This window comes from Danio rerio, chromosome 21, assembly GCF_052040795.2.
Source record: "Danio rerio strain M-AB ecotype USA chromosome 21, GRCz13ab, whole genome shotgun sequence".
In the NCBI taxonomy this organism is placed as follows: Eukaryota; Metazoa; Chordata; class Actinopteri; order Cypriniformes; family Danionidae; genus Danio; species Danio rerio.
Genome location: NC_141041.1, coordinates 25,045,358 through 25,057,609, shown reverse-complemented (window position 1 = coordinate 25,057,609; position 12,252 = coordinate 25,045,358). Strand labels below are relative to the sequence as shown.

Sequence of the window (12,252 nt, the reverse complement as noted above, 5' to 3'; positions counted from 1 at the left end):
AACTGCTTCGCCCTCAACTGAAATTACTGGTTTTGAGGAAACGTGGGCTGCAGTGTGACAGCACTTGATGGGCACAGGGGCTTCCTAATGCGGTCTGCACATTCAGACTCTACATAGAGTTGTCTCGTAGGGGCAGCACAGTCTCTTGGGCTTTGCTTAGTGGACTTGTTTGCCCTGGCTTCTCACGCTACCTGTTATTAGAAGATACAATCAGCCCTCAGACGTTGAGCTCTGGCCTTATCTCTCTCTTTTAAGTGCACTTCAGTGGCAACCTTTCTAGTCCTCTCTACTGAGGGCTGGATAAATGAAGAACAAAACAAAAGACTAGGGCAGAAAGCATAAGAGAACATTGGAGAGGCCTTTGGAGAGATTGGAGATGTTGAAGTGATTTTTATATATTTTATATTAGAGGATGGGTATTGATTACCTTACAAACGCTGTAGGGATGGGAAGATTAACCGATATGTATCGATACGCGGTCATGCGCGTGCACGATGCGAGTGCATCGGTTGAGCAGCAGAGGATGAATGAAATTTTGGAAGCAAATCGAGATGCATCGGTTTTTGCGAGAAGCATCGATTTTTCCGAGATACAGCTTATATTTTTAATATAGAATGTATTTTTTATTTATTAACAAGTGTTGTTAACTTGTTTTTGGCGCATAATTTAATCGACCTACATAAAGTAAGCCTTAGCAACGGATTTGCGGATGTGCACACACTACAACTCAGTGTATCAGGTGTGCGGATGAAGCTAGTGGAGCGCGCTCAGAAAGCGCGAGAAGCAAAACAAACATTTTATTCCCCACTGAGTTTTAAATCTAAAGTATGGCAAGCAACATTATGGATTTAAGGATGGACGACATGACAGGACAGATGCAATTTGCAAAATGTGCCGCGCATCTGTAAAATACGTGGGCAGTATGACTAATCTGAAATCTCACTTGAAGCGGCGCCACGGTGTTGTTGTGAAAGCATCTTCCAGTGTTTCTGCATCCCCGGCTTTCGCACTGCTTCAACCAGCTCCAAAAGTGGTGAGAACAGCATTGCAAGTTTTCTCCATGCGCAACAGTTCTGCTCGCTCTACGCCAATAACGAATGCTATTGCATTGTTCATCTGCAAAGATATTCAGCCTAGTGTCATGGAGAACGAAGTTTTAAACACCTCCTCCTGTTAATTTTTATTTAATAATAATAATAATAATAATAATAATAATAATAATAATATTAATAATAATAATGATAAAAATAATTGGGTGTCACGATGGCACAGTGGGTAGTTTGACCACCTCACAGCAAGAAGATTGCTGGTTTGTTATATTTTTATTAGCCTGTTGTTTACAGTGACAGTGATGTTTCAAAGCAGCATAACACTGCTAGTTCACAACCTTAAGTTTTGAATAATCAGTGGCAAAATATATCTTTGTAAAACTTGTTTTCATAGTTGAAAAGTTAAATCACAATTCTTGTTGTGCAATGCTAAATTTATTTATGTTGAAAGAGTGCAAATATATACGTATTTTTTAATATATATTGCACTTATACATTCTGTTTATCTTGAAAATACTTGAATAATATGTGCTATATGTTCTAAAATGGCCCTCTACTGTAAACTGACACTCTGGCTCTGAGAGAAGAGCCAGTTTGTAAAAAAAAGTCTTGGTTTTGCTTAGTTTATAAATAATCAAACTCATTCAATGGCACAGCATCCTCTTTCATATAATCTCATAAACTTGATCTAATTAGTTAGTGCTGAATTATCGCATCGTATCGTGATATGGGTGTGAATCGTATCGTGTTGCATCGCAATATGTCACAAATGTATCGCTAATATATCGGATCGTATTCTTTGTATCGAGATACGTATCGGATCGGCATTATAGCTTAGATGCCCAACCCTAAAACACTGACATTTCTCTTTTCTTTATTTCTGATTTTAGGATATATAAGCAAGTGTGTGGGAATCAGCCACTAGTTATAGATCCTTTTCTGTCATAAAAACAGGTTTTTTTATTTTTTCTTAATAAATAAATACATAAACGAATAAATACAAAAAAAAATTATAATATTATTAATGATTATTATAATAATCTACTATTAATCTAATCTAATACTACTATCTAAACCTATAAATCTAATACTTCTTTACTAAAAGAAAATATGTCCATAAACTGTTTATTGCAATAAGTATATTACAAGTTATTTTATTAACTATTCATGAAAAAAAATTATAGACAAAAAATAATTGCCCCAATAGACTGTATCAACAGGTCGCACCACATCTATTTTAGCTGTTGTGACGTGAGCTCATTTGCTCATGCCCCCACACGTCATTTACCTCCTCATGAGTTGTTCCTGCTGTAGGTTATGCATAATATACAGGAGTGCATATGCGTCTTCCTCTGCTTGTAAAGTCATAAACAAGCCCCTATACAATCGATTCATAAGATACTGATCGAGTCATTATACTTATGATTATCAACTAATACCAATTTTAGGCCGACCGATCTGAGCATCCCTAATATAATATATATCTATACACACACATGTGGTACAGGTAAATTGGGTAGGCACTTGTGCGTAGTGTGAATGAGTGTGAATGGACGTTTCCCAGAGATGAGCTGCAGGAGCATCCACTGCTTAAAACATATGGTGGATTAGTTGGCGGTTTATTCCACTGTGGCGACCCCAGATTAATAAAGGGACTAAGCCAAAAAAAAAAAATGAATGAATAAATGAATGAAAGTCTTTAGCATGGATGCGTCTTTGAGCTTGACTTGTTAGTATTTGTCAACCAGAAAAAATAGTCTGCTTAAACTAAGCAGGATCTTGACAGTTAATCCTAGATAAGAAGCTCCCTATCTTAAAGTTCTAAAGCATTTAACGTTTAATGTTCTATATAAGATCCTCTTAACAAATCACTATGTTTACTAAATGAGTAAGGATAGACTCTGAGTTATAATGTATTTCTGTTCCCTAGAAATTTCAAAATGTGTTTGCTATTACGATTGTTACGCCCCTGTGCTGGAAGCATGGTAAGACGGTTATTGAATCAACGCTCTGCCTGGCATCTTATGCCATGGAGATCTGGGGGGGGTCTGAATCACCGTCTTATCTAATCTGAGGTTGATGAGCGGTTTATCCACAAACACTCAATGCGATCTGTGTCTAGACTAATTAAGTTGTCTGGCTTAATCAAATGTTTTGCCAATTTAGTGTCCTGTATGGCTGATCCGAGTCTACCAGGAAAGCTGAGCACATTAACACTGCTGATAAATGAGAGGTAGATCCAGTCAGATCCAGTTGCAAAAGTACTCGTTTTAACAGAAAAACCTATTCAGCGTATCACTGTTTACCTTTTTCAAATGACTCATCATACCTCTTGCAGCATCAGTCATCTGTGCTGTTTAGAGAAAATATCCTGTGGATTTGACTGAGAGAATATCCACATGGCTGAGAATCTCCATTGACATATTTAAGCTGCTTGCATGGTAAAAATATTTAGAGACATTTATATACTATTGCTTAAAATGTTTATTTGTACACTACAGTTCAAAAGTTTGGGGGTTTAAATTTGAGATTAATGTTTTATGTGCTCATGGCCAGTAAGAGCTGTTTGTGTAAACCTTGCTCTGCTACCCTCAAGAGCTGCACTAGTGACTAGCAACAAATTATATTGGTTGTGACAATTACTGATGCTTTTAGCACAGTAAACGATGTTATCACAACATTGTTATTGCCAACATAGGCTCATTCTGAAAACGTAACCTTTATATACGTATCTGGAATTATGTAGCCAGAGCTACGTATGGCTGCATTTAATCTTTAAAGCAAAGCCACGGGGTGGTATGATGTCGTTCCTTTTCTCGCTTAACAGCTGGCCGCTTACCTTCACATGGACGGCTTTCCTGCTGCTAACTTACACTAACAGTGAGAAATAGTCAGGTTTATTATATTTTTTGATAGGGCTGCGCAATGTTGGAAAAATTACACATTGCAATATTTTTATTATGTGATATATAGTGATATGAATACAGTTTCATCAGCTGAATAAATGTTTGTAAAGAATCTATAGCTCTTGATTAGTTGGGTATAAACTGTAGAGGAATGCATAAAATATAAGTATGATAAACAATAAACAAATAAACGATCTACAAGCATTAAATCAATAACGAAAAATATGCTAATTAAATAAATAACATTTTATTGTTTTGCAAATAGTCAAAATGTATTCAGGTATACAGTAATTGAATAATCAAATGTAAAATAATACTGCATAGTCTTTGTTTTAACCATTCCCTAAAACCATTCCCTAAAATTAATTGTTTTAATTTTTTCAAAGTTACAAACAATACATTTTCTTATGCCTAAATGGTTTTTTAAACCTTAAAGTCACACTCAGCCACAAACAGCCTCAAAAATCACTTGCAAAATGGTAAATTATTATCCAGACTGAACATTGCATATACTTGCAACACTCAAAAAAATGATTTGTTGGACTTGCATAAAAAAAGAGTGTCAAGTGGTTCCACGTAACTGTGTTGAGTAGTTTCTACAAGTAACAATATAGTTAAATGAACTAAAGAAATCCAGGTAAAGTTTACAAAATATTTCTTAGTACATTCAACCCATTTAGATGTGTCATTATTGCATTTTAGTTTTATGTATATTTTACTTAGTAATGTTATGTTAGAATTATGAACTTTTAGTATGTAAGGTGAACACTTTATTTATATATATATATATATATATATATATATATATATATATATATATATATATATATATATATATATATATATATATATATATTTCACTTCTAATGTATGTGCTCTACAAGTGTAAAACTTAAATAATCAAACATACTTTTAGAAACAAAATGAATTTATTTTCTTTGCAATGTTTTGCAACATACAACTGCTAAAAACCCATAAAACAATTTCAATTTTCCTTTGAAACAAACACACTAAAACATCAGATGCTTTCAGTTAACATTTACAGGGTCTTTTAAAGTGCAACTGGCTTTAAGAATCTGAAATAATCTTACTTTGAAAAATGTTGTACATGGAATGTTAAAATACTGCTAAAATTCATTTCTGATCTTTACAATCAACAGTGAGAGTAACATTAAAACTGGCCTCTATTTTTGTAAACATTCTCAAACAGTTCAAATAATAGTACAAAAAGAAAGAAAAAAAATGCAAAAGCAACATTTGGTCAATAGTGAACATTCTTACAATGTGCTACTTCAAATATTGGAAGAAAAATGTATAAGAGCAAATTTACAAAAGTAATTTGACATTTTTTTCCAGTGTCACAAAATGCTACAATGCTCAATTGCTGATATTTCAAAAGGTTTAATATATTGTTAAAGTATACAACTGACCTTTATTTATGAAAACCACCACAAAACAACAGCTTGTTTAAAAAAAATAAACATAAAAAAATTTATAAAAGAAGTTTTACTATTGACCAAAATGTTCTTTCAATATGTGCAACTGCAAGTAATAAATTTTACTTTGAAAATGAAAAGGAAAGTTTAAGACAAGCAGCATAAGAATTTAAAAAAAGCAAAGAAAAGAATAAAACTGAAAATCTGAATCTTTGTAAATAATCAAACAATTATAACCATTTAAAGTTGTAGAACTCCATTTAAAACTTTGGTGCCATCGACAAAGATAACTTTAAAATTGGCCCTTAATTTTAAAACTAGAAACAATTTAAGTGTCTCAAAAAAGCTTCTTCCTCTTTTTCTTTCATTCGTACAGAATGATGTACTGATTCAGCCAACAAGTTTGTTTTTGAGAACTTGTATTTTGTGTGACAGTTTATGTGCAAGTCCCAGCAACACTTTCTGAAAAACTCAAAAGTGTATTTCAGGTCTGAAGGATAACTGAGATTCACGCTGTATTTGACTCTCAAAGAAAGAGAACAAGCCTTGGTGACATCGCCAAGGTTCTGAAGCACTTTTACTCCCTCAAAAATCAGTCCAGCAACTGATGGTGGGTCACAGACTTCTACACCTTCAGGCTTAACGATGTAGATTTAAATGACAGTATTGGCCATGTCTCTCTCAAAGTCTGTCGCCTACAAAACACAAAAACAGTATCACTGTTCAGTCAGTTTAATTACATCAAAAATACAGATTGTAAATTTAAAGAATTTTGTATCAACTGTCCATTCCTTAATCTTTCACATCACGCACCTGCAGTGACTTACAAAACTACTTTACTGTGTTTGTTAGGGTGGTCAAAAGTACAGGCTTCTGTACTGAATTTTAAAAAATGTGAAGAAACCATCATTCTTCCAAAGAAATTCAATTGGCCAGTGTTATTGTGCTCAACAGATGTGACTGTGATTGGCAACACTGATAATTGCCACCTTAATCTGCCTAGACAAATCTGCTTGAGAATCTGCTCGACTGTGCTCAAAATTTCCCCAGAAAAATGCTAGCATCATAACAATCTTTTATTTCAGTGCAGACTGGTGCTGAAGTCTGTTCTTTTGACAACCCCAAGGTAAATATACTTTGTGTATTGATATTCCTTGACTATATTATGTGAATTTATGTGATGGCATTTTAAATATTAACTGACTGAGAACTATACTTACTGTATACTCCTTCATGAGGTTTTAATAGTCTTCATTAAGATACACAGAAAGTGCTCTGAGAATGCAAGCTCTCCAAGTTGAGATGGCATCATTCTGTAGAAGAGACATTAGGTATATACAATGAAAAAAACACCATACTAAAGTGGAAATTATTTATAAGCATCATAAATACAGATAACAAACCTTGTCTATGGTAGCCATGAGTTTTCAAATTTTCCGTTTTGCAATTTCTTCTTTTGTACGGTAAATGCTGTCCAGCTTGCTGGTGTAACCATCCAGTTTTGAAAAATGTTTGAATTAGTGGGACAGTAGTGATTCGACTGAATTCAGCAGCAATCTGTAAATTTAAGACACAGGATTATAGTAAGAATAGCTTTCATACAAAGTACTGTCTCATTGTTTTCAGGTTCTTATAGATATGACTAAAATTCTCCCATTCTGAGTCTATATGGCTGCAAGAACACACATGGCAATTGAATGTGGTTACACTTGCAGGTAACCCCGTGTTCTCCTTTGCATGGCTACAATTAAGATGGCTGTGTAGTGCACTCCACGTTTTAAATCTACAGCGACAGTCAGAATAAGTGCATGAAAAACGAATACCACGACCACAATGTCTATGCACTAATCTATAGTGTTTCAACAACTGTGATCTAGTTGTGATGGTTATTTTGCAGTCTTTGCACTGCCACATGCTTTCCTTAAGAAACACGAGTCAGTATAACAGGCTAAAAATGCTAAAGTTCAAAAGACTCCATAATACACTGATATAATAAATTAACATAATTCTGTGAACACTCACATCACGTTTCCTGGTGATATTTAACACTAAAGATTAATGAAATACTCATACCTGACAAAGCCACCATCTTCTCCTCCTCATGTGCTTCACATGTTCCTCTCTCTGACTGTTCCGTTGCTCCGCCTCCAGGTAGGTAGCTACGGTATCAGCAAATATCCAATCTTAAGAGGTTTTTGCGTTTTACTCAACAATGTTAAGTTGGCCTGTCAAACCCTTATTAAGTAAAGCCTACAGTACTACATTTTTGTAGAAATAACATGGTAAACTTATGTTAATTTAATTACTATTATGTTTTATGTAATGTGAACAAGGATGGGTTTAGTAAAACTAACAATAGGGAAAGTTCATTTTTTTGAGTGAAGGTGACCAATGTAAATGAGAGTTATTGAGCATTATTTAAGAAATGAACATCACCTAAGATTAATAAATGCCTTTGTAGTATTCATTGTGAGTAAAATCAATGATTAATATTAAATGGCAAATGGAATGAAAAAATAATCATTGATCATCTTCAACTAATTTTCATGTTTTTTTCATTCTCAACCCTTTCATCTGTTTTTTTACATAACAAACAAGGGTTGAAAAGTCACGAAGTGCCATGTTTTGACATTTTTGCCTGGATTTGAAGATTTAAGCATGCACCTTAAGCTAAAACATTATTTTACATGGGTATGATCTGTTCGTCTCTGAGGCTGAGCACATGTTTACAAAAGCAACAGTTTTCTTTCATGCTTTGAAAAACATGAATGAATCAAATACATGGCAAAAAATGTAGCCAATCTCATGCTGCAAATATCACATCAGGCCAACACGCTTTCATTAATTTCCACATGTAATTGAGCTTTGTGGAGAAATAAATGTGGACTGCTGAAAGGTGGCGGGTATGACGCAATAATCATTTAATCTCAATTAGTGTTTTTTTTTTCATTATCGTTGGAGGCCAAAATGAAATCAAATTTAAATTTCATTAATTGCACAGCCCTAATAGGCATATATCAAAACCTTTTCAATTAATATATCATTTCGAAGACAAGTTGAACATATGAATGTTTGAAAATAAATTGCCTATTAAGTCTTCAAGCATTTTATGCTGTGATGAACAACCATTGCCAATTCAGCAGTCTGAATATTTATAAAAGGCACTATAGAAAGTTTCAATTCTAAATAACTATTAGTGGTATTTTGAAGTGCCACGCATGTTCAAAAATATCACGCATGTTCATTGTCAAAATATATTAAATATCAGCTTAATCACTAGCCACTGATACTAGAGGCTCTGCTTTTAGTTTCATTGTTTGCATGCCTCTCTTCCATGCTGGCAAAAAGCAAATTCTTTTTAGAGTTGGACGAGTAGAACTGGAGGAGTTACAGGTGACCCAGGTGGGAGTAAGGTTTAGGGAGTGAGAAAGGTATAAGGCCAGCTAGTAGGAAGTGTTTGAGTAAACTGCATTCCCCTGGCCTCTAGAGGTGCACTAATGACTAATTCTGAAGGCTTAGCTTTTAGTGATCTGCCTTGTTAGCGTGCCTGCCTCCCTTGCCAGAAATGCTGGTTCAAATCCTGCTAGAGGCAGGGCGAGTAGAACTGAAAGGGGTTACACCATTTAAAATAGGGCTGCTCTTTTGTTGTAAAAAAAAAAAAAAAAAGAAAAGCTAACATTTTTTTTCTATATACTGTATATTGGCGTCATGTGTATAGTCGAACCGTGCACATATATACAAAGGATTTGCTGATGGGTCAGCTGATTGATGCGGATTTCAGATGGACTAGTAAGCAATTTCAGAGATATAATAACCAAGAGCTACAGTATAATTAACCAAAATAACCAAACTATAAATAACCAAAAACTATAAACCTACATAACTATTGCTGTGCACTTGCTGGCTACTTGCCTGATGGCTGAAATTTCATGATGGCGAAATAGGATGGGCAAATACAATATGGAAACGATTGTACCAGAAGAAAAAAAAAATCTTTATTTGAAAAAAAAAAGAATAATAATAGATCGTTGTATAATGACTTTAATTTTTGTAGGTGTCTGCATCTGCTAAATATAGAAATATAGTATATGAAAATCCCAAGCATAGATAAATAAAATGCAAAAAAAGATACAAATGGAATAATCAGTGACTTTCTGGGGAATCTAACAATTTTCAGATACAAAAATTGAGTGATCAGATGTAAAATAACACTGTATAGTATCCGTTGTATAAATGATTAAATACACGTAATCTTTGTTAAAGCTACAAATGTTATAATTTATAATTGTCCTGGATGCTTTAAACTCACATACCTAAAAACACATGATAAACTTTCACTCTATTATTGTGGTTAATATATTCAGTCACTCCAAAACTGTGATGCTGGTCAACTATAATTCCGACTCGACACTGCACATCCTGCAATATGACAATTAGAAATGCACACATTGCAATGTTGATGCTGGAACACTATATTGTGCAAGCAATAATTAAAAAGATTAACATTGAATGCATGATTGGAAAACTAATGTATAAAAGGCCTTAACTAACTATGACCTCAAACTAAAGTCTTACTGTCATTTGAACACTCTACAGTATGTAATGTAATGTAATGTAATATGACGTGTATTTATATAGCCATTTATCATGTATGGTCATACACCCAAAGTGCTTCACAATCATGAGAGGGGGTTCTCTCCACACCACCACCAGTGTGCAGCATCCACTTGGACGATGTGAAGGCAGCCACAGGACAATGGCGCCAGTGCGCTCACCACACACCAGCTATAAATGGAGTGGAGAGAGACTGTTAGAGCCAATTCAGTGGATGGGGATGATTTGGAGGCCATGGTGGGATAGGGTCGATGGAGTAAATTTGTGTGCCATGGGATTTTTAATGACCACAGAGGGTCAGGACCTTGTTTAACGTCTCGTCTGAAAGACGGTGCTCACTGACAGTATAGTGTCCACTTCACTATACTGGGGCATTAGGGCTCACACAGATCGCAGGTTGAGTGCCAAATGCTGGCCTCACTAACACCACTTTCAACAGCAACCTAGTTTTCCCATGTGGTCTACTATCCAGGTACTGACCCGTCTCATCCCTGCTTAGGTTCAGTGAGTAATCGGTCTTGGAATGCAGGGTGATATGGCTGTGGATTTATAAGTAAATCAGCTCTATACATCGGCAATGTAAATTCTGGTCTCTCGAAGGCTATACTGTCCTACAGGGTTTAGCTCCATTCCTAATTAAACACATCTCAACCAGCTAATCAATGTCTGCAGGATTGCTCAAAAGTCCCTGTGTTGAAAGAAGCTTTAGCTGAATTCTGTAAGAAAGTGACCCACAAGTGAGCTTAGACCTTCACCGATTTTTAATTATGCACACTCATTTTCACTGCTTTTGCATTTAGATTACCTTTGGTCACTCAAAGTTAATTTAAAAAACCCCAGTATCTTAATAGCGCTGCTAAATATAATGATTATTAAATTTAAATCCATTTTTCAAGCCGTGGATAATCAAGGAATGATCGATTTTAGCATTTTATTTTGAATTCGTTTGCACAAAGTAGCATAGAATGTAATACTGGCTGCTAGAATTTTAATATTGGTGTATCCCTGAAGTCATGTGATCCATAACTAGTTGGCGTAGCAAAACTAATCTAGTTGGTGCAACCCCCTAGGATGTGATGGAGTAGGTGTGGCTGTGCTCTCTATCATCTTTCCGTGCTTTTTTTCGTTTTCTCCCCATCTCTCCCAGGAGTGTTGTACTGCATCAGGTTCTGTCCTAGCTTCTCGCTCCAATCCTAAAATAGCGACAAGGAGAAAACAGGAAAATGTGTCAAGGTTAGAGTGAAACAGCTCACCGCCTCCCCTGCGAGATTAGCAAACGTGACTCTACTCCACTTTTAGAAGAAGTGATGAAGCATTCACAGCAGAAACAGAGGAGAGCAATGAAACACTCTGGCTCCAGATGAGATTTAACCTGGTTTCTGAAGAATTAAAAAGGGGAAAGGATGTGTGAGTCATCAGCACTTATAGAGACGTTTTGTCGAGCAGAGGGAATGGTGCTGTTGTTAGCATGGTTAGCATTAGGGCTGGGCAATAAACGGTATCATATTGTGATCATTTATGCTGGCATCACTTATAGTATATGGACATTTTCAGTCAATGTGGATTATCTAACAGTTTGTTACACAACAGAATTACATCGCTGCATGACATTAGCCAGTCAGTGAAAGCCGTTAATATGTCTGAATTTAGGGAAAAATTTAAAATGAATGTCAATAAAGGTAGTTTACTGTGTTTAGTTACTGTTTTATTAATGTTCATTCTCAGGGTCTAACAAACACATAGAAAGCATATTATTATTATTCAGATAATATTTTTTAGCATTTCAGATAAATTGATTAAATAATAAATGAATAAATAAATAAATAAATAATAATAATAATAATAAGGGTCAGTGTATTATTATTATTATTATTATTATTAATATTATTATAAAATACTATTACTACTACTAATATAATAACTATAATAATTATTTAATTTATTATTTTTATAATATAAACATGAAATTGGCTATTGATTAATATTTATATTTAATTTATTTTATGGGACATTCAAATATAACTCATTCATTCATTCATTCATTCATTTTCTTTTCGACTTAGTCCCTTTATTAATCTGGAGCCAGCACATGTTTTACGCAGCGGATGCCCTTCCAGCTGCAACCCATCATTGGAAAACACTCATACACTCTCATTCACACTCATACACTACAGACAGTTTTAGCTTACCCAATTCAGCTGAACCGTATATGTCTTTGGACTGTGGCGGGAACCGGAGCACCAGGAG

At 34.8% G+C, this 12,252-nt stretch overlaps 1 protein-coding gene and 1 long non-coding RNA gene across 28 annotated transcripts in view; one reads left to right on the top strand and one right to left on the bottom strand.

Moving 5' to 3' along the window:
* ncam1a (neural cell adhesion molecule 1a) overlaps window positions 1-12,252 on the top strand; it is a 411,497-nt gene that overhangs the window by 51,997 nt on the left and 347,248 nt on the right. The gene's annotated exons all lie outside the window — the stretch shown is intronic.
* LOC141379812 (uncharacterized) lies at window positions 4,806-7,776 on the bottom strand. The gene is made up of 4 exons (XR_015520351.1): window positions 7,465-7,776; window positions 6,795-6,948; window positions 6,612-6,704; window positions 4,806-6,086 (listed from the first exon to the last, which is right to left on the bottom strand). It is a non-coding gene; the product is annotated as an uncharacterized LOC141379812 (long non-coding RNA).